Genomic DNA, 20,834 nt, shown 5'->3' with positions numbered 1-20,834 from the left:
ATAGGACAGTAAGGCAATTAACTCATAAAACAATTGCATATGTAGGAATGTGTTGCTGATAGTCAACACATACTCAGTAGATGAAGTTGTTGATTAGCACTCCAGATGCCACTTAGCCTACTAGTGGTTGGTTGAATACATGTTATTTGTCTGTTGAGACAAATCTTTTTGGCAGTAACCTGCATAGTGTCAACAGTGGACTATTGAAATAAAGTGTTGGATTGGGCTTTGAAGACCAACCTTTTTTGGTATCATGCATGGCTAATTAGTTTGTCAACAAATAGGTGGGAGATATCTGATTAGATCTGCACATTCAGTAGGTCTAACCCTTTCTACTATAGGGAAAATATGCTCTTGGCCCTGCCAACTTCGGACAATACATGACATAATGATTCTTACTCATGAGTTGTGTGAAAACAACTACCCTGGAAAATCATTCTTCTTTATAGGCCTCTTTGGGCTGCCCTGGACTCAGGATCTTGACAGTTGTCCTTACTGACAGGCTAGATTTAAGGAATATTGCTGTAGCCTACGAGTTGTTGGGTGCAGTCTGGCTATAGGCCTATACAGCATTAACCACAGGATTGCTTAGCTTTACAGGTCTATTTCTAAACATTTTATGGCCAACTTAAAATCTCAGGCCTACAGCCTGGACTAGTTAGCCATACAGCCTTTTGGTAATTATAGTCTCTGCAAACTCTAAGAAAATGCATTTTCATGTGGCTCCAGCGGTTCATTGAGGCTTCTGGACATGTTGTCCTAGTGAGTAAATATCTCTGATACTCTGACATTGCTCTGGCCAAACTGCCAGAATACTCCAGTAGAGTGCGCTATTAGAAAAGCGGATGAGAGGAGCTCTGGATTGGGAAGTGCGTCTGCCTCTCAAATTGGTCCAATTTAGGTTTGCAAAATAAATGTCATGAACACATTTCTCGAGTAAACACGGGCAAATTTGGTTGTCAAATTTAAGACATAGCTTATGGAAACAGAATTGCGTCACCGGTGCTTGTGTAAGATAAGATGCTACCACATGCACCATATTTGAGATGGAGAAAAGTCATGTTTAGCATTGGCAAATGATCACTGTCAGTCTCCCTCTCGGATATAAAGTAACGACAACCACAAAACGTTTCCAGACAACCGTTGTGCTCATAAATAAAAATAAGCAATATTTTGAATACAACATCTTTAGCCTACACAGTATGAGGAATGACGTGTTAAGGTCAGGTTGAATGACATTTGAAATAACCCAATGAGATTAGAGAACTTTTCTTCCAGCCAATGACAGCCTTCGTTTCATCCGCTTGTGTTTCATTTTGACCACTCTGATAAACGCTTGCGTCAATGGATGTGTTCGTTTTAGGCACCGGTACATACCGTTTACTCCCAAATCAACCTCGCCTGTCTTATAAATTGAAAACAAAATCAAAAATTTGGTAGGCATCAAATTATATAATCCATATAGGTACCACTGGTTATACATTTTTGACAAATGAATTGAAAGTATCCACAGTCTATACATGATTTTATATAAGAATGTCTACATTCACAACATTAATAAAATGCATACAAACAGTCCGACAAGATTAATCACAGTGACCGCAAAGATCGCATGTTTTCCGTGAATTAATGGAAATAGCAATTATAGATTGAAAGCAGCAGACTATCCGCTGTTTAAGATCTCTCAAAAATATTAAATCGAGTGCACCTAATGTCCGTACTCCATTTCCTTTGCCTGGTCCTCCAACTGTATAATGGAGCTTGGTCTCCTGTACTGTAAACTGTGGCCCGTGGTCAGCCATGTTGGAGCACCCTACAGGACTATTCTAAAGCAGAAACAGTACACTGTCGCGACCCACAATGGCGTCAGTTTCGTCGGCGCAAAAATGGTATCCGCCCACACGCCAGCGCGAATCACGGCCCGTGTTTCATACCGAAGCGTTTCCTTCCCGTCTGCACACTGAAGTCAAAGGCCGCTCGAAAACCGTTCGAATGGGTTTGCAGGAGAGGATTAAAGCGAAACAAAATATGATATTTCGATGGTTTACGTTCACCCAAGTAAGCCTTCATTTTTAAAAATGGACAATTAAAGGTTTGCACTTGGTGGCGAAGACAAAATATCTACCTTATACACGCGTTTTCGGGGATATTTGAATCTTTTTCGGTCGTCTGTTTGTTGGTCTTTGCGAATTACGTTAGCTAGCACTAGCCTTGATGCTAGTGAGCTGGTTTTGAGCTGCGATGGTTGCTGCGAGTTTATGCGGATGTCTCCGGTCGAGTTTTTACTGAACCGGGGGCAACAAATGGGATCATCCAGCATCGGCCGAGAGCATCGTGGGATAGACTTGTAGTTTCATAAAACTGTTTTAATTTGTGGAGATTCAGACACAGGTAAGCCACATTTTATTGATTGAACATAACAACAACAAACTGACCGTTGCTTGCCCCTAGGTTTGTTGTGTGTTACGACTAACATCCCCTTCGTTTACTGAGGATTTTACGGAATGAAAATGTTGAGATATCCGTATGGATTTTTATTAACACTATTTTTTTTTATTGAAATACATAAATATTTAAGGGGGTTGCTCTGTATCGTCAACGGAACCTGGTTGTTGTTCTTTTCTTGAGGCCTGACTGTAAAAGCTATAGTAAATTGGACTTAAAACAAGTGTTTCATGAATTTCATGTTTTACACGTTCCAGTAACGCTAAGTTGGTAAAATCATTAGGCACATTGGTGCTGTGCAAGTTTACATGCTTAATCATATCTGATTCGACCACAAACAGTTTGAATTTTGAACATTATTTTTTGTTTTGGAATAAGCAAGTAGCCCAATACACTCTCTCTCTCTCACACACACATACACACACGTATAAACAGATTAACAAATCAGCCCTATACAATTGTTTTGGAATGCTGTTCTTAGAGGCAGGCTTGGAAAAATAATGAATTACATGGTTCACATACAGTAAGTTAGGTTCTGGAGTAGCCAAATGCACTGCAGTGCATATAGTGAAGCCATTCACCACATTGGTTGGTTACAGACTTTCAGGACTACCACAAAAGCTAATCTGCTGTATTCCAAACAATATGGTGATCATGGAAATTTCAAGGGAGAATAATGTGCAACCATAGACCTACATTTGGCTACCATAACAGTTATTTGGACAGTAGACCTAACACAATAGTATTCTACCTGCTTTACTGACACATCTAGGTGAGTGTATCTAGCAGTATAAATTCCACTACTTCCCCTGTCAAGAAGCACTCTCCATCCTGTGCATTTTCTGTTCCAGCACTAAAGCAAATTGAATGTGTGAAGAGAAAGCTACACGTCTAAGAAGAAAGGGAATGAATCAGAGCAGCAGTAGTTCATAAAAGACCTACAGAGAAATTGTGTAAGCTGTATAGGCCCAGGTTAGGCTAACTACAACACGATACAGAACTGAGCTGCAACATACACAGACCACCTAGATTCATCAGGAAGTGTCTCTATGTAGTAAGTAGCCAACCAGTGGGTTGTGCAGATGGATAAAAGTCAGAAGTGCCTGTAGTTTGACAACCCGCTGAATACCAGCCCAATTCAAGCCCTGGAGTGCCTGGGTTTTCAGTGTTGAATAACATGTAGAAGAGGGGCATAGCACAGTGGGACGAGAGACAAGCTATAGAGGAAGCAGAATATGGATGAGAAGCTCTCTACTTTGGTGCAGTATCAGTGCTGAGGAAAACACTGCAGTGCCGCTGGTGGTGTTTTCCACCAAGATACTGCGAGTGTTTCAGCTTGTTGGGGCGTTCACGTTGACTACACTGCAGAGGCAGTGATGCATATCTCACTGTCTCCCTTGAGCTTGCATAGGACCTATTTCTCTATGCTACATTTAAAGCCCCAATTCTTGATGTGTGGGATTTTAAAATTAACTAGGCTTTTTGCTACACTCTCATCGAATTGCAGCTCTAGTAGCATGCAGGTCTTAGCATATCTCACTCCTGTGTTTACATTGTGAATGTAAACTATGCTGACCTTTTATACCGATTCAAAATACATTTGAAACTTGTTTCGCTTTCACATACATAGTGTAATCATTGTATCAATAGGTGTGTCACTTAATTTGACAGTGTAAAATCTCCAGTTCTTAGCTTTTCTGCAGTGTAGTCCTACATCTCGTTTTTTTACATGTGGGTTATGGATTTGGCATTTGTATTCCCTTTTTTTTTTTTCGTATGGAAAAATTTGGTAGCTTTCAGGTTTTACTACTGTACAGTCTTTGAATTTGTTGCAGTGGACTGGTAAATATCAGTGACATTTCATAGTTTGGCTCAATCTGCTTTGACTAAAAACAATTAAACTTTGTGTAATGCTGAATAAGGATGGTTTTCCATTCAGCTTGACGCTCCTATATTGTAACCCCTGCTCAGTTAGCATTAGTGGCGACCAGATTATGCTGCTCTTCTTATGTCTAGTACCAGAGGACCAAACTATGCCTTGTGCCTGCAACAGGAAATGGAGTTCTGCCGGGGTCAGAGAGGTCAGGAACTGTGTTGGTAGCTGGGAGTCTCACATTTCCTGTGATAGAAAGTCGGCCAGCAATTCTGTGTGTCTGCTTTGTCGATTGGTCTTCTGCTACCCACAATTCTCCCACTACATGCCTCGGCCCAAGACCCACAGCACAGGTTTCCATCCATGGCCACTTCATCCAGACCTGGATGGGACTCTCAGTTGTACTCTCCTTCAGTGCTTGCCTTCAACATGTGACGTAGGAAATTTGTGCTTGGTGCACCACGGGTCAAGCAACCTCTGGGTTGCTTGTAGATCAGCTCGGTGCGATGCTGAGGAGTCTGCAGTGCAGAGTAGGAGTTCAACATGGCTGACTGCTGTGTCTGCGTGGTTTTGTCCCACCACTTCCCCTCTGATTGGAGGCTATTGTGCATGAGTTGCATCGCTCTGTTACCTTAGCCTGCAGCAGTGGTTCATCTGATGTATCTGCAAGCAAAGGTTACTATGAAGTCAAATGATGCTTGAAATGGAGGGATTGTTTATTATGAAATTGTCACATTGACATCAGTAGTTTGAATTCAAATTTACAGCAAAGTTAAAGAAATTGCACAAAACTTTGTCTTTTTGTTTATATCAATGGTCTTGTCTGTACATCAGTGGTCTTTAGGGAAACAAAATTGGTTCTCTTTGTACCCTCTTGCCCTGTTGTTATGTGCAATACTGTATAAAATGGTGAGTATGTGTCTGACAATAGCAGCAATAGATTGTGCAGTTTCTTCTTTTAATGTTGCTGAGGTAACCTACTTCTTGAGGTTAAAATGGCAGAATAAAACGGCTACTTCTCAGGAAGAGGGAAAATAGGCCTTCAGCTGCAACTCCAGCGCATAGTCTGCCTGCCTTCTGTCTATCCAAGCTCTACCCTCCCCCTCTATTGCTGAGTGTGGCCCTTTAGGTAAACAAGCATGGCTACTCCTGTTTCTTGCCTTTCTCTGTCTCTGTCTCTCTCTGTCTGTCTCTCCCTCTCTTTCTCTCTGTCTCGGTTTTTCTCTCTCTCCCTCTCTTCCTCCCTTTTCGAGTTGTGTAAATCTTTTATAGCTCCTGTCCTACCAGCACAATCTCAGCGGACACTCAAATGCCATCTGAAGCCCTTTGAAATCCAGCCTACTCCTTTTCTCCCCTCCTCTATCCTCGAAGCGAAATGGAACAAAATGGCGGGCCCCTATCCTGCCGTCTCCCTCAGGGACAGTAGAGCCTCATTTGGGGGTTTAGGAGGTCCTGATGGCTGATGGCGTCTTTTCCTCGTCTCAGGTTGTGCTTACTTGCTAGCCTTCCACTGCACCACTCTTGATAATATTTTCTCTTCCCCGAGTCTCTTGTACATCAAAGGAAAAGGTTCTCTTTTCTGGCGTGCTGCTGCTTTTTCAGAAATGTACTTTTTACAGACTTGGCTTTTGATCTTTCTGATAGAAGGAGCGCACTTGGAAAGGGAATATTTTTTGCTCTTATTTTTTCCATTGGAGAGGTAGTATGCTTAATCATAATTTCAGGAATAGGGAAAATTTCAAATCCTGTATCACAAAACAGTTGGCTCCCAGGGTTTGATTTGCTTTGCCATTCTGGCAGTAATGCTTTATAGTATGGACAGGCCAGATAGAAGTTGGGTAGTATGCCATATTGGCCCTTCAGATTATGGGAATATAGATTAAGAAGGCTCATGACCCCCAAAGTATTATGGTGCAAGGATGCAAAGGAATAGGGCTGGGTGATATATCGAATATTTACCAAAAGCAACACCCTCTCACTGACCAAATTTTCTACATACCAACTTTGCATAAACTGTTTCATTTGTGTTGCTTCAGTTAAACTAAGAGTCGCGCTTCAAAGTAGCATAGCCAGTGTATAATAGGCTGCGTCAAGCCAGCCATAGATGGACAGAATAAGACCAGAAGTAAAGTGGTTTACCTTCAAAATATAGGCCAAGCGCAGTTTATAATCAGCGTCAAGCCAGCTAGTTAAGGATGGAATAAGACCGGAAAATAGGTGGGTTTGCCATCAAAATAAAAGCATAGGCTACTTTTTATATTCATGACGGTAGTGGTGAATGTAGTATTTCTGCACCGGGGTTAGAAAAATAAACAAATTATTGTTTCATTTATCGTTATTGAGGTAAATGTGACAGTAGACTATATAGTGATATGAATCTCAGGCCATATCGCCCAGCCCTGCAAAGGAGGGTTTTAGCCTCACCAAACCTGTTTTCAGACTCATTCTATATTCAGAAGAAATGAGTACTAAACTTTAAATGGGGAAATTTGGATTTGTAGAGCTAGGCCTGAATTTATTGCCTGATTGAGATAACTCTGCATAGAGTACCATTTCATTACACTTTCAATTGCATTCTGAATTACCTGAAATAGGTGCTGTTTTTTTTTTTTTAAAGTCACAGTGGGCTCACACTGTGAACTTAACTTGTTCATTATTTCATTTAACCTAATTGCTGGTTAAGCTCATTCACTCACACTATGGCATCATCATAGTAGTTTGAATATTTGACTGGCTACTACTGACATTCCAGATTGGTGATTAAAGGATGGATTTTAGGGAAGAATAACAACAGGTGAAAGTAATGGCTGAGTAAACAATATGCCTTCGCCTGTGTGTGTGTGTGTGTGTGTGTGTGTGTGTGTGTGTTCCACATGGAGAGAAACTGAGTGGATAACCTCTTTTAGGGGAATGGCTGTATCTCTGTGAGTGTGGGCAGACATGAATTGAGAAGAATCACAGGGTGGGAGGTTGGGGGTGCAAAGCTGGAGACAACAGTTGGTGTTTTGATTGGATATGCTGCTAAGCAGGAGGCTGCACGGGATGATCTATTATCCATACGTGGCATTGGAAATGTCCTGAGTTTAGTCGGCCAGGTCTGGGAGCTGATGGCAGAGACTGTCTCTGTGACGTGTCTCTCTGGGCTCGGCTGTTTTGGTCTGCTCAGCCCGTCGCTGACAGAGAGGGAAAGAGACTAGACAGGCATTCTTGCCTGGAATCACTTGCCCTCTCCGTTCCTCCTCCTCACTCTTAAATGTTTCATAGTCTTCTCCATCTCTGTAGGTGCAGATCTGAAAATGTTTTTTTTTTGTCTTGCGTATAAACCACCTCTGTCACTCTCACAACATGTTTGGGATTGAGAATGATAGCCGCTTTCAGAAATGGCTTCATGCTGACTACTGTTGTGCTCAGAGGCAAATAGCTAGCACTAGCAGCTAGCTTAATTTTCTGTGGGCCCTGTTGTGCCCAGCCCTCCTCTCCATGTGGGGGATAAGCTATAAGCTGAGATGGTGGGGTGGGGGTGATATGACAAAGTGTTGGGTGGGGGAGGGGGTGGTGTGGCCTGGCTGAATCTCAATCACCAGGGCCCTTTAGCAGGGCTGGCCTTTTGATGGGCCAGCTGCAGCCATTCAATCCACCCATTTACATTGAAATGCAACGACAGGAAGGGGGAGGGGAGGGCAGCGAAGAGAGGGGCCTCTGCGGGTGGGAGGGGAGTGAAAAGCAAAGGCATACCTAACTACCAAAGAGAGAGGAGGTCCGTCAGTCAGGGCCGATGCCCTGCTCACCCATTCACCCAGCCCCAGCCATACTTTGTTTTCCCCAGTCCGCCGTGGGGCCATATACTTAACACAAAGGGTCTGCACCCTCTTTTGACCAGCACATGCATTTTCACCACTCAGCTCTTTTCTGTCTTTACAGCCAGGCCAGTGGCCGTGATTTGCGAAGGTTGTGGGTCGTCCCATCAACCGTTTTAACAACACTGTACTGTTATACCCATTGTTGATGCTGCTTTTTGCACTTTTCCTTCTACATTGTTTTGGGGGTAGTTAGCCTTAGACAGAAGTCTTACTCGTGTGTGTTCTCTATCAAGGCTTATTTATGGAGCCTATTTGAGCAGTGATGTTTCGAGTTCTTGTTGCTGGCTCACTGTAATGGAGGTCATACTGTGCTGTTGGCTGGTAAAGGAAGCCTGTTCTGTAACTCATTAGGGGCTTCATAGACAAACTGTGGTTCAGACAAATGAGGCCAGTGTGTCATATTCCTGAGTTCATCCAGCTTTCCAGGATAACTTGGATCTCCTCAGAGGTGTGTATGTGACAGTGATTGAGCGGATTGTCTTGTTTTGGGGGGATGGGGTAAGCACTAGGGTAATTAGGCCTGGGTCGACAGGGTGTTTGTTTTTTTAACATGTTCTGAGCTGTCTGTAAGAAGTTGGTACAGGTTTCTGGCTGGCTGCAGAGACTTGTCCCATGGTCTCCCTCCTTTATTTTCTCTCTCCCCTGGCTGCCTGGTGGCTAAGATCACCAAAGATGTTGAGCCAGTGGCAGAGCTCCACACCTTTGTTTGTTTTGTACCCAAATCCTCCTCTGTTGTAACTGCACTTTGAACTGACGTTGGGGTTACTGAGGTGGTAGCAGCAGTAGTAGACGGTTGACAACAGCGTGGATGGTTTACATATTTAGCCCACATTGATCCAGACAGTACTTTACCTGTCTTTCACACTAGGTGAAGAATCTATCATACAATTGAATGGGACAACTTTGGAAAGTCAAGCTAGTCATTCCCCATGTGTTTTGCATGTGCTACCTAGGGCCACTACTGCCATGCATGTGCATCAGCAAAGGGACATGCACATGGAATAAAAAGCATGAAAGCTAGCAGATCATTTGAAGACATACCGTAGGAAGCTAGATAGTATGGCTGTCTTTATAGAATTTTGCAATAAATGACTGGAATTGTTATGGTTCTGTCATGATTGTGTAATATTACAGAGGTTTTACCCTTTTTCTATGCTGCTGTGGATAAGTCCCACTGGACTCTGGATGCAGCCTGTCACAGCTACAGCTCTGTGAATACATTTTGACACTCCCTGTTCCTGGCTGTACTTTCTCAGTGAAGTTAGAATCAGATTCATCATGAGATAATCATATTTTGTCAAACTGTAATCTATTGGTGTTATTTCTGAATGCTGCCTGTGTACCTGGACTTGAGATGGTATCTTCATGGGTTGATTTGCACGCGTTATAGCGCAGAGCTACCAGCATCGCCCAGGGTTTTGCTTCACATAAGTGGTTGTGGCTTGTGCCAAGCCAGCTCGCATTTTCATAACAAGCACTGCATATTTTGGTCACTGAGTCTTGAGTCATTGAGTCATACTCCCAAATTTGAAATGACTCTTTAGTACTCCTGTTATTTTTCTCCAATATGGTCACCATTCTAAGAGCAGCAGCCAAGACAAACTATTATTTATATTTTGAATAACAGTGGTAGTGTGATTGCTAGAGGGCCAGAGAAAGTACACTATCAAATTTAATTTTCTATTGTGAAACAGGACAATTAAAATCGTTTTTTTAGGTCACAGAAAAGGTGAAAATATAATATGTTTGCCATATCTTATTGTAGGTGCAGCAGTAGGCAATAGCTAGTGTGTTTAACCAGAGCAGTCTGCAGGGAGTGGAAAAACACATCATCTTCAGTCGGCCTGCACAGGGACTTTCCCTCCTGAATATGTGGCAGCTCAGTGAGCAGTTCTTAAAGCTACAGGCCAGCTTGCGTTCACCCTGGCTATCTAGGCTTGTACATTCACATTGTAGCCCTGTCACACGCTGCAAAGATATTTCACCATGTTGTTTGGTTTGCCTATAAAGGAAGCATTCTAAAAAAGAAGTGAAATCGAAGAACAGGAAATATAGAGGACATTTCAAGTTTGCCTGGAGCTAGCTATAATCTTTCCAGCCTATCTCTTCACTGTGGGTGTCAGCCAAGGCTTAAATATTCAAAGATCTGTGATTCAGTGACTGGAGTCAACCAAACGTTGATCTTGCAAGTTGTTTTGACACTGGAACCCACTTCCCTATAAATATACCTGTTTTTGTGTGTGTGTGTGTGTATGTGTGTATGTGTACGTGCGTATGTGTGAGGGTACGTGTGTCAGTCATACTCCCTGCAGTGAATCTTTTTATAGAAACAGCAGCCAGCAGTGTAATCTCTGGTGTGGATGTAGGACAGCCTTTTATTCCTCCTCATTACTTATGCAAAACCAGTTCTCACCCACAATCACTGCATTGCCTGTTTGAATGTGACATTTTCATGAAAAGGAAAGGGGGGGGGGGGCAGTTAAGCACTAAACATACATATGGTTAGCCTTAGGTGTTACATTTCATGGCGTTCTCCTCTTGTCTTGATTTTGGTTTATAGCTCATTCTTAACTATCACATTTTTGTTTTGTGTAGTCTAGTGGTTTTTGTGGGCCATGTGGCACTGCGGGTGGACTTTTTAGGAAGAACAACCTTTCCAGTTGCAGAATGGGCCGAAATTGAAATCTATTTAAGGCTACAGCTCTTCTATTATGAATGTTTTTCCTAATGAATTATTTAGTTGTGGGTAAGGGGGTTATATTTGGAGTGGCTGATAGAGGAGGGACGGAGGGAGATATCAAGATAAAGAGAAGCAGAGGTGAGGCCTACTGTCCCTCCAGCTGCTCTGTGCCCAGCCAGCCTCACATGCTTTTCCTGCAGGTCTGCGTCGACACCCACAGGTGCGGCCATGGCATGGATACAGCAGTGTACACACTCCCTGCGCAGCTGTTGTACACATACACACATCCTCATTGTACTCATGTGCAACATCTCTGTTAAATTTCATCATATCACCCCTGGATTCTAGGGTAGATTGGATTGTCCTGGCTGCCGGCTGAACCCTGCCCAGCGGTACGCTGTTATGCTGCTCTCTCACACACTTGGCCAGGCTCTCCTCTTCTCTCTCCTCTCCTCTCCTCTCCTCTCCTCTCCTCTCCTCGTCTCTCTTCTCTCCTATTTGCTCTCTGCCATACTCACTTCTCCCATCTTTACATCTTACCTCCCAGCCCAGCAGGATGCTTTTGTACTGCTTTCTCACACACTCCTCTCGTCCCCCCCTTGCTCTCTCCCTTTCTCTGTCACACTTTCTCTCTCTCTCTCTCTCTCTCTCTCTCTCTCTCTCTCTCTCTCTCTCTCTCTCTGTCATCCTCTCCTCCCCCGTCTCTACCTCTCTACAGCAGCACTGGTTCCTCAGGAAGCGCTGCTCGCAGGAAGCCAAGGGCGTTGGACCTACCCGTTTGCCTCGTTTCCTCCTCTGAGAAAATCACTGTAAATTACACACACGCACACTGACAGCTATAGAGAGTTTTTGTCATGCAGGTACCTTTATAGCCCATGTAGGTAGCTTCATACGGCAGGCCTTATACTGTTGTCCCAAACCCAAATGTGCAAATTTACAGTAAGCTAGTGGCATCTCCATTGAAGGGGTCTCTAGTGTGGAATTCATCTTGAGATAACTGGTTTGGTTTACTATTCATCAGCTCATTGGGCCCTGTGTCTCTCAGTCAGCGGAACAGATCTTCACAGGAACAGATTATCTGCTGTAAAGTAAGCATAGTGTGATTGACTGAGAGCTGTGGTGGTATAGAAGTTTCTCTTGCCTTACACTTGAAGATGGCATTTTGGTTTCATCTTCGGTCCTACTTCCACAGAAGGTGGAGAGAGCTGTCACTTGCTTTTCATCTGTGAGATCAAAGCCCTCTGCAGCAGGCCCCTTTGTGATTTACCTTTCCCAGCTAGGAGAGAGGAGGAAACAACACACACAACATGTAGTATGGGTGTCAGTATGTTCATGGTATATTTAATCATATCTCAATTTAGACATTACAGGCAGTAAATATTGATGGAAAGTATTTTCTGGCACCCTTGGGTAGAGTGTTGCTGCGTAGCAGGCTGGTTTTCAGTGACGATTCTTACAGGGTAAAACTGTCCCTACACACCCACGAACTGCCGTAGTGATTTCCCCTCTCCATCGTGTGCTCTGCGGTAGTTTCACCCTGATTTAATTCATGCATATCCAGCTCTGCTGGGCAGACAGCTTTCCGATGAGGACAGAATGAGAAATCGCAGAGAGGAACTCAGCAGGTGTGTTTGGTTCTGGCCTGTCGGGAGAGTGAAGATGGGCAGTGACAAACAAGCCCAGCAGAATACAAGGAGGGTCTGAAATGGCTCCTTGGCAAGGTGACAGTGACCACACACGCACATACACATGCATGCATGCCACACACACACGCGACAAGCAGAGTTAGGTGTGCTGATCAGTTCTTGTTAACGAGATATCGGCTAGCCAGCCCGCCTGCCTGTCAGCTGAATAGGAAAAGAAAAACCACTCTACCGTACTATCAACATCACCCACTATCACACCCATCCTGTGGATCAATACTATCTGTTAACCTTTCTGAACATGTTAGGTGCATGTTGTAAGGAGGCACACTGTATTTTGAAGAACAAGGTGAACCCGCAATGATAGAAATCTGTGAATTTCACTTCCTTATGTGGGATTAGATAGCAGGCTTGATTGTTGTATACATGGATTTAGTATACTGTATATGTGTGGAGACTGGAGACAATGTATGTCAGCTGGAGAGTTTTATTAAATGCCTAGTTTTTAACTGGCTGAGAATTGTGTGGGTGAACGGAAGGCCGCAGGCATTCAAAAGCAACACACTCGACTTGTTCTGCGGTGTGAGAGCATGTGCGGGTGTTTATGTCGATAATGTACCATGTGCTGCTGCTCCTCCATTTCCAATATTCATGGAGCTCTGTCTTCCTCTGCTACCATGGCAACAGAAAGTGACAAACAGCAGATCTGTAGAAACACTCAATTTCTGTGAGGCTGAATGGTAGAGCAAGCTGCCTTGATAGAAAATCAAATTGCTACCTCAGTGAATAGGCTCGCTGGCCTTCACTTATAATGCCATTGTTAAAACCATTGCAAATTCAAGTGCAAGACAATTGTAGGAACATAGTCTCATCTGATTTATGAAACTTTGCTACCCATCTATTTTGAGCAGACAATCTACCATAGAAGGCACAGTTTTGGTTAATGTATCCACATTTGGCAGTAAGGAATCACCAGAGATTTCACAATGCAGTATCACAATACTTAATTGCCCATAATATGCATTATCATAATTTAGGGCTGAACGATTTTGAAAAAATATCTAATCGTGATTATTTTTGACTGATATTGCAATTGCGATATGATTTGCGATATTAGAGGGAATGATAATTTTTACATCATTATTCTCATTTTCATTGAAAAACGTATTAAAATGATTATGGTGTGATTTTTGCGGGGATCTTTACCAAACAAAGATGTTTTCTTAAGTCTGTAGAATATGATGTGTAGGCCAGAACATCTCTGCAGCACGACAATATTTAATTTAAAATGGCCTTTAAAAAATATTGCGTCTCCTTCGATTTGAAAATTGCAGTAGGCCATATTATGATTTCGATAAAATTTTGATTAATTGTTCAGCCCTATCTTAATTTGGAATTTTTGCCATACAGTTTGTTTTGCCATTGAATATAATGTGGTGTATCACAATTATTTAATGTAAAATTACAGTTTAAATTCAAATTACAGCTCAGAGAAAAGCCCAAAGTAAATATTATTCTAAAGAAGTAACTGCATCATGGCAAAGCAATACAGTGTCTAACATTCTTTTGCACCCCATCTGATATTCATATGAAAGTGTGTTTTCACAGCACCCATAGACAATTAATAACTAACAAGTACAAAGTGTTGACATCTAGCCTATATGTAGCCAGCTATTTATTTTTCTAGCTATTAAGCTAGCTAGCTTTTCATCTCTATTTAGCTAGTAGATGTTTTCTAAATTAATATTAAACTACAACTAGGGCTGGGCGATAAAGCGATAACGATATCTATCACGATGGAACTTATACTCAATATAATACATGCTTGATAGAAAGGCCGATAGAAAGCATTGCTTGGTTGGTTAAGTAAGCAGCTGCACACAGCGGAGAGAAAGCCTTGGAACAAAGTTAGGTTACACAACCAACGCATCAATCAATCATATAGCAAAAACGGAGAAACCTCCAACCAATCATGTGTCCACCAAAGACCTGTGAAAAAAACAAACCGACCCAAAACAGGTACCTCACCTGTTTTTAGCATTGTGAGTGGTGGACCTGTTCTCAAATTGAAACTATTTCAACTTTGTCTGAAGCGCACTGCTCATCAATTCATCAACTTCAGAGTTCTACCAATCAATGAGGATGAAGCAGGGGCAGGACCAAGAGCTGGCATCCTGCCGTTTTGTAGCTAACGTTAGCTAGGCTAACGTGTCGCAACATCACCCGCAGACGTCTTCTCAGTTCCCCGCTCCAGCGCTCACCAGAAGCTGCCAAAGCGCTCAGCACCAGCGCTTCAAGTGTTGCATAGCGGTGTTAGTGTAGCTGTAAAAATCCTGCCCGTGCTTTCTGTTTTGGTTGCTGAAGTTGAGAAGAGTGATGGAAGGAAGGCAAAGAAAGAAATGAGTGTACCGTCGGAGAGAGGTTCGAGCGTTGGCTCAGAAGGAATCTTTATAAATCATGTGAGTTGGCAGGTTTTAGATTTCAAGCATTGAATAACTTCATGATTATGTAAATGCTGTATTTTACACAAGGATATATGCTGACCAGAAATGACAGTTTTTTTCTGAATGTTCTACCTCACAGTTCTTAAATTGTACTACCTTGCGTTTGTTTTTTGGCAGACACTTAACAGTAGACCTCATTTTCATGTTCTCTTCTGATTGAAAATAAAAAAAGCCTCCAAATAACATTGGTATCTTCAACTTTCATTCAAAAGGTAATTTTTTTAAGCCTGACAAAAGCCTGACCTCGCAGTTGAGTTGCACGTTTTTCGTTCCGCCAACATCACGTTATTAACCAACATTTAGAAAATTGATTTTTGACATTTGTGAATCGATTCTGAATCGTCCACGTCCACATCGCGATGCATCTTAGAATTGAGAAATTTCCACACCTCTATATGAAATATGGGGGTGATGTTACTGGTACAACTCAGTTCAAAGGGATTAATAACTTGCTCACTGGAAGATCCAGAAAGACCATGGGAATTGCATTTCTCAAATAAACTGGGCAAGGAGCAACGTTAAATAGATAATACATAAAGTACATACATAATACATAAAATAGCGAGCCCTGTAAGTACAAAGAATATGTACAATGAACCCTGTAAGCGGAGCCTGGAGCTTTTGTACAATTTTTGTGTGCACATATGTCTATATATGGTGTATTTTCTGGGGACTATATTGTGCACTTTTACTATGCTGAGCATATTTTTCTCCTCTCTATATGCTATAAAGTATGACAGTTTATTTACCTGATGATTCTGTTATGGCATATTTAGGTGGTTTAGAATATATTGTACATATTTATTATACTTAACAGGGTTCATTGTACATATTCTTTGTACTTACAGGGCTCACTATTTTATGTATTTCTTTTTCTTTTTGGTTCACCATCATCACATGATCTGTCAGGTGACCCCTGGAGACGGGTATTTGTAAGGTGTGTCTCTGCATTTGTTTCATGTCTGAAGAAGGGCGTCCGCCCGAAACGTCACATGGTGGTATACCAATAAATGTTCATGGGAGCATTATCTAGTGTGCGGACTCTATTTTTCCGTTTTTCATATGCAGGTTTTCATACCAGCCAAACACTACAACAGCTGATTTCACTAATTATTTTCTTCTCTCTGGTTGAAGGTGTGCTAATCAGTGAAATTGCCTGGTGATGGTTTTGATTGGAATGAAAACCTGTTTTCAAATGGCTCTTGATGCCACATGGTTAGAGACCACTGGCTTAGAGCAACTGTTTGTTAGCATTGTTTTTATCATTTTATTATATGGAGTATATCAGGCTATGTCTATGGCTATGTGGTATTGATTGCTTCTGGATGGGTCACTAATGTCGCCTGGCAAATGCAGAACTGATGTGTCTCAATGTCAGGGTGCATACATATTCACATATTCTTGTTTTCCGAAATCTCCTGCTTTTCTCCTGCGCTTTTAACTATAACATATTACATCCACATCACGTATTACATCCAAAGCCCAGTCTGTGCTTGGTCCCCTCTGCATTCTCAGGCTGTGTGTCTGCACCAGCTCTGGCCCCTGCTGCTGTCGTAGTACTGCTGCTCTGCTGTTGCCTCTGCTGGTACTGGCATATGCACAGTGTGTATATGAGCTAAGAGTAAAGAGGTAGGGAAGAATGGCAAGAAAATAGTAGTACAGGCATAGATTTAAATAAATGCAACAGACATTTTCAGGCAAAGTGATGATGCACATGAAATCATGAAACGCATCAAAAATGACACGTATGACCAACGCCATGCAAAAAGCCCGAAAAGAAGGCCGGCGGAGATTTTCAGCCTCCAGATATTGTGGCTGTGGTCGCCCTGCAAGGGAGGAATCTGTAAGATGACTGCATAGCTTACCATGGTGCGAGGCAGGCTGCTGGGCTGAGGAAGGAAGAGAGACGGTGGGGTTGGGTTGGCCTTGGTGATGTTATTTGGGGGGGGGGGGGGGCATTGGGGTTACGATACCGTTCTAATGTTGTTTAAATTAAATTAGTTCTCTTTATGGAAGATCACTGCAAAGGTAATACTCCTAGATAGACATCCACTTGTGGTTCCTGTGCTGACAGAAACAAATTAATGTCAAAAGAGTGGGCTGGAGACGATGGCAGCAGTAAAGATTCTGCAAGAATTGCGTCTACGTATTTGGTGTGTGCAGCTATGCATGTCCATTTTGTTTCCATGTGTAATTGAAGAGTTATATTCCAACAACGTTAGGCTATATATTGTTTTGAGAGGGGAAAGAAATCATTACCATATAGCTAAGTTTCTTGTTATATCTATAAATTATGGTGGACCCAGTCTGTATGCATTGTTTTGCCAAAGAAGGACATAAGTTACCCATTATCCTTTAAAAAGTATCATAACTTGATTTAATTTTGTGTTTTCACTCATTTCATAAGAGAAGTTGTACTTTTTTGAATGGTGGATATCTCATTTTATGACGAAGGTCTTCAAATTTTGTGAAATAATTGTGAGATGATGGATAAGCAAGTTACACAACTGTTGGACAACAAGGCAGTGGACACTTCAGAGTGTGGTATGCCACGTATACTGTGGCCACTTGGCAGACATTAAAATCCATTCATCTTTACTCAGAAAATTAATTAAGCTTTGTTTCTTGCTACATTTCACCATTATTCACCCAGTCCATGGTGTAATTGTTGGTAATATATGAGCACAGCTTGCACGCTTTTCAGTTTATAACTTTATTTGTTTATTGGGATCCCCATTAGGAGTAACTAGAGATCCACATAATTGCAATCCCATAGATGTCTCGCCTAGGAGATAGGATTGTACTCAGCTGGCAAGAGGCTGTTTTGAGCTTGTGTCTTTTTTTCCATGTTGTTGAAGCCTAGGATTAATAACCAGTTTGTATCATATAAAGAAAACTATGGTTGGCTCATGCTCTGTGGCTGGAGGAGTGGTAATGAATAATGATGCTTGTGTGTGTTTACACACACTCTGACTGGCCATTCACCGCTCCTATTTCCATTAAGTCGTGCTATGTGAATGTTAGGCATGCAACTACCTCCTGTGTAGGGCTGGGCAATATATCGATATTATATCGATATAGTGATATGAGACTAGATATCGTCTTAGATTCTGGATATCGTAATATCGTGATATGGCATAAGTGTTGTCTTTTCCTGGTTTTAAAGGCTGCATTACAATAAAGTGATGTAATTTTCTGAACTTACCAGTCTGTTCTAAAGGGAAGGAAACCCTGTCTTTGCATTTTATTTTGATCACAGTCTTGTTTTAATAAAAGTGCTTGTGACATCTCACATGTGGCTTTGACTTAGAACTGAACATTTAGCCTACTTCGTAGAAAATACCGAGATATATATTGTGTATCGCTATTCAGCCTAAAAATACCGAGATATGATTTTTGGTCCATATCGCCCAGCCCTACTCCTGTGTATGTTTTTTCTAGTCAGTCATAAACAAGCCCCAGCCTCTAGCAAAGAGATGTGTGTCAGTGACCATATGTAGCGTGACATTTGGCCCACGTTTAACTTTTTAAGGCAACTGTTCATAAAATAACACCATTATTGTCAATGTTATTTCCAGGGAGCAGCTCAAAACTGCATCATTACAAACGATCCAGCTAGTCTGTTATCCCTCCTGTTCTCCATTTCCTATCCAGCTACATCAGAGAAAACATAGTACACTTCACAGCACACTTCTCTTGGTGTTAAATGCTGGGGATGTTTAAATTCCAGAGAAAAGCATTTTTTTTTTCATGCACAGCCGAGCTAAAGATAATTCCCAGTGCACATACTGTACATTGAGAACACAGGTAGATTTCAGGTTGGGGCCAGTGTTTGAAAAGACGTATCTTTTTGAATGTGAAGATTTTTTTTTGCAGTCCAGAGAGCTAGTTACCTTGACAACAGCAGAATATTGGGAGCGAGGGGGAGTGAGCGAGCGAGCAAGCGTGTGAGCTGAGCTCGACGCGGCATGGCTGTGCCGAACAAACAAGCGCTGTCGCTAACTGTGTCACGAGTGCTGCTGCTGCTGCTGCTTTCTCAATGCAGCCCTCATCTCCTCCCTTCCTCCCGTCTCCTCCTCCTCCCCTCACGTCTCTGCCTTCATTTAATATCAGCCTTTTATTTAGCAGGTTTGTTGTTCGACCGATATCCACCCCTCCCAGCCATCTGGCAGCCTCACCTTCTCATCTTCCTTATCTAGACAGTTGTTTTTTTTTCTACCTCCCTGCTCCTCTCTCTTCTCTTCTCTCCTCTCCATCCTCCTCCTCTGTGCTTTATTATTACCTGTCATTCCCATCCTCTAGGCTGATGCTTTACCCTGTACCAATGTGTTTGGTCTGTAGATTACCAGACTGTGATAAAGCTGAGAATGTGTTGTCTGTGTTGGTGCTAATGCTGGAGATGAGGAGGATCAGTGTGCTGTGGTCCCTCCCTGCAGAAGCCAGGCAGTCTTATCAATAATGTAGATGTTTTTGAAGAGGAGAGGTGTGGTGTGCATCTCTCTCTTTCTCTATATCTTGCCCCCCCCCCCCCCCCCCCCCAATCCCATCTCCCCCTCCCCCTCTGTCTCCCCCCACCCTTCAGTGTCAGGTTTCCCCTCCAGTGTTTCGGCATAGAAGATTGGATGACTGAATCTAATTAGTGAGATATTACAATAAGCTCTGATACCTGATACTATGACATACAGCAGGCCGGACACAGGCTGTCACATGGAGCTGCTGCTGCTTCCTATTGTTTATTTGGCTCACTGCTCTGACTTAACAACGAGGTGGTTCATCATCGACACTGCTGCACTAAACCCTATTGAGCTGTACGGTGACGGCCAACTCTACAAATACTATAGGCACTGTATCCCCATCAGGCTAATACATAATGTTACAGTTAGAGATAGTGCTAAGATGCGACAGAGGAGATGTGCTAATACTGACACACAGAAACACTTGGACTGTCTTTCTTTTATCTGTCTGTGATGTTGGACAGTGTTGAATTTCTTGCCAGAGCAGTTTGATGTTTTGAAATCATATTCAATATTCATATTCATTCTCTCTCTTCCATCTTTGATACTACCTCAGAGACTCTGGTGCAATTACAGTAGATTTGAGGTGTCATGAGGATGAGCTACAGTATTCTGTCCATATGAAAATGATAGGTGATGATAATGTTCTAACATTTCTCAAGATATTGTATGCATTGGTGTTGCTATTGAATAAGACTTCAGTGTTTCCCCTAGGATGGAGTTGTAGCAGCGGAGGTGATGCACGCGCGTGCGAAAACATTTTTTTGCACAATTTTTTTTTTGTGCGCTCGTAAAGTGCGCCCTGCCAGGAGGTTTCTATGTGTCTGCCGGCACCAGAAGGGCTCTTGAGGCCTAAGTACATACAGTACATTTTTGCACAGTAATGAGCAGGGGAAATGTCTGTCTAGCTTACATAGGAGGTGTCTCAAGATTTAGGAAAATACACTTTTATTGAACATAATAAAAGTATAATATTTAAAACAATTATTGACATTTATTGTCAATTATTAATTCTTTCTTCTCTTGATCAGCCAGTCATCTGAAAATTCAAACATGTGATTTGACAAATAAGCTATTAGTTTATGTGTGACCCATATCACCCACTGGGTGACCGTTTACATCCATTGGGTGTTAGCTAGCGGCTAGCTAGCTGTCATTCATTCTTCTAATTATTCATTCTTAACTGTCCTTTTTTTCCAGAATTAACTTGCATCACCACACTATTGTATTATCAAACAGTGTTAATTTACTTTAATGTAATGGCATTTTCAATGATAAAATAACTTACATTTATGACATTTCTTTAAGGGAATCC

The 20,834-nt window shown here is 42.2% G+C and overlaps 1 protein-coding gene across 1 annotated transcript in view; it reads left to right on the top strand.

Annotated features, from left to right (window-relative positions):
• Positions 1-2,010: 2,010 nt before the first annotated feature.
• The window catches only part of ankrd11 (ankyrin repeat domain 11), a 108,119-nt gene continuing 89,295 nt past the window's right edge, over positions 2,011-20,834 (top strand). Inside the window, exon 1 of the mRNA XM_071528789.1 lies at positions 2,011-2,391. The gene's annotated coding sequence lies outside the window, so the exon portion shown is untranslated. The remainder of the gene's footprint in view (positions 2,392-20,834) is intronic.

This window comes from Centroberyx affinis, unplaced genomic scaffold (genome assembly GCF_046629955.1).
Source record: "Centroberyx affinis isolate AG114_WGS23_722 - 3 ecotype Tasmania unplaced genomic scaffold, CSIRO-AGI_Caff_v1 ptg001726l_1, whole genome shotgun sequence".
NCBI classification, from domain to species: Eukaryota; Metazoa; Chordata; class Actinopteri; order Beryciformes; family Berycidae; genus Centroberyx; species Centroberyx affinis.
This window is presented reverse-complemented; position numbering and strand designations above follow the sequence as displayed.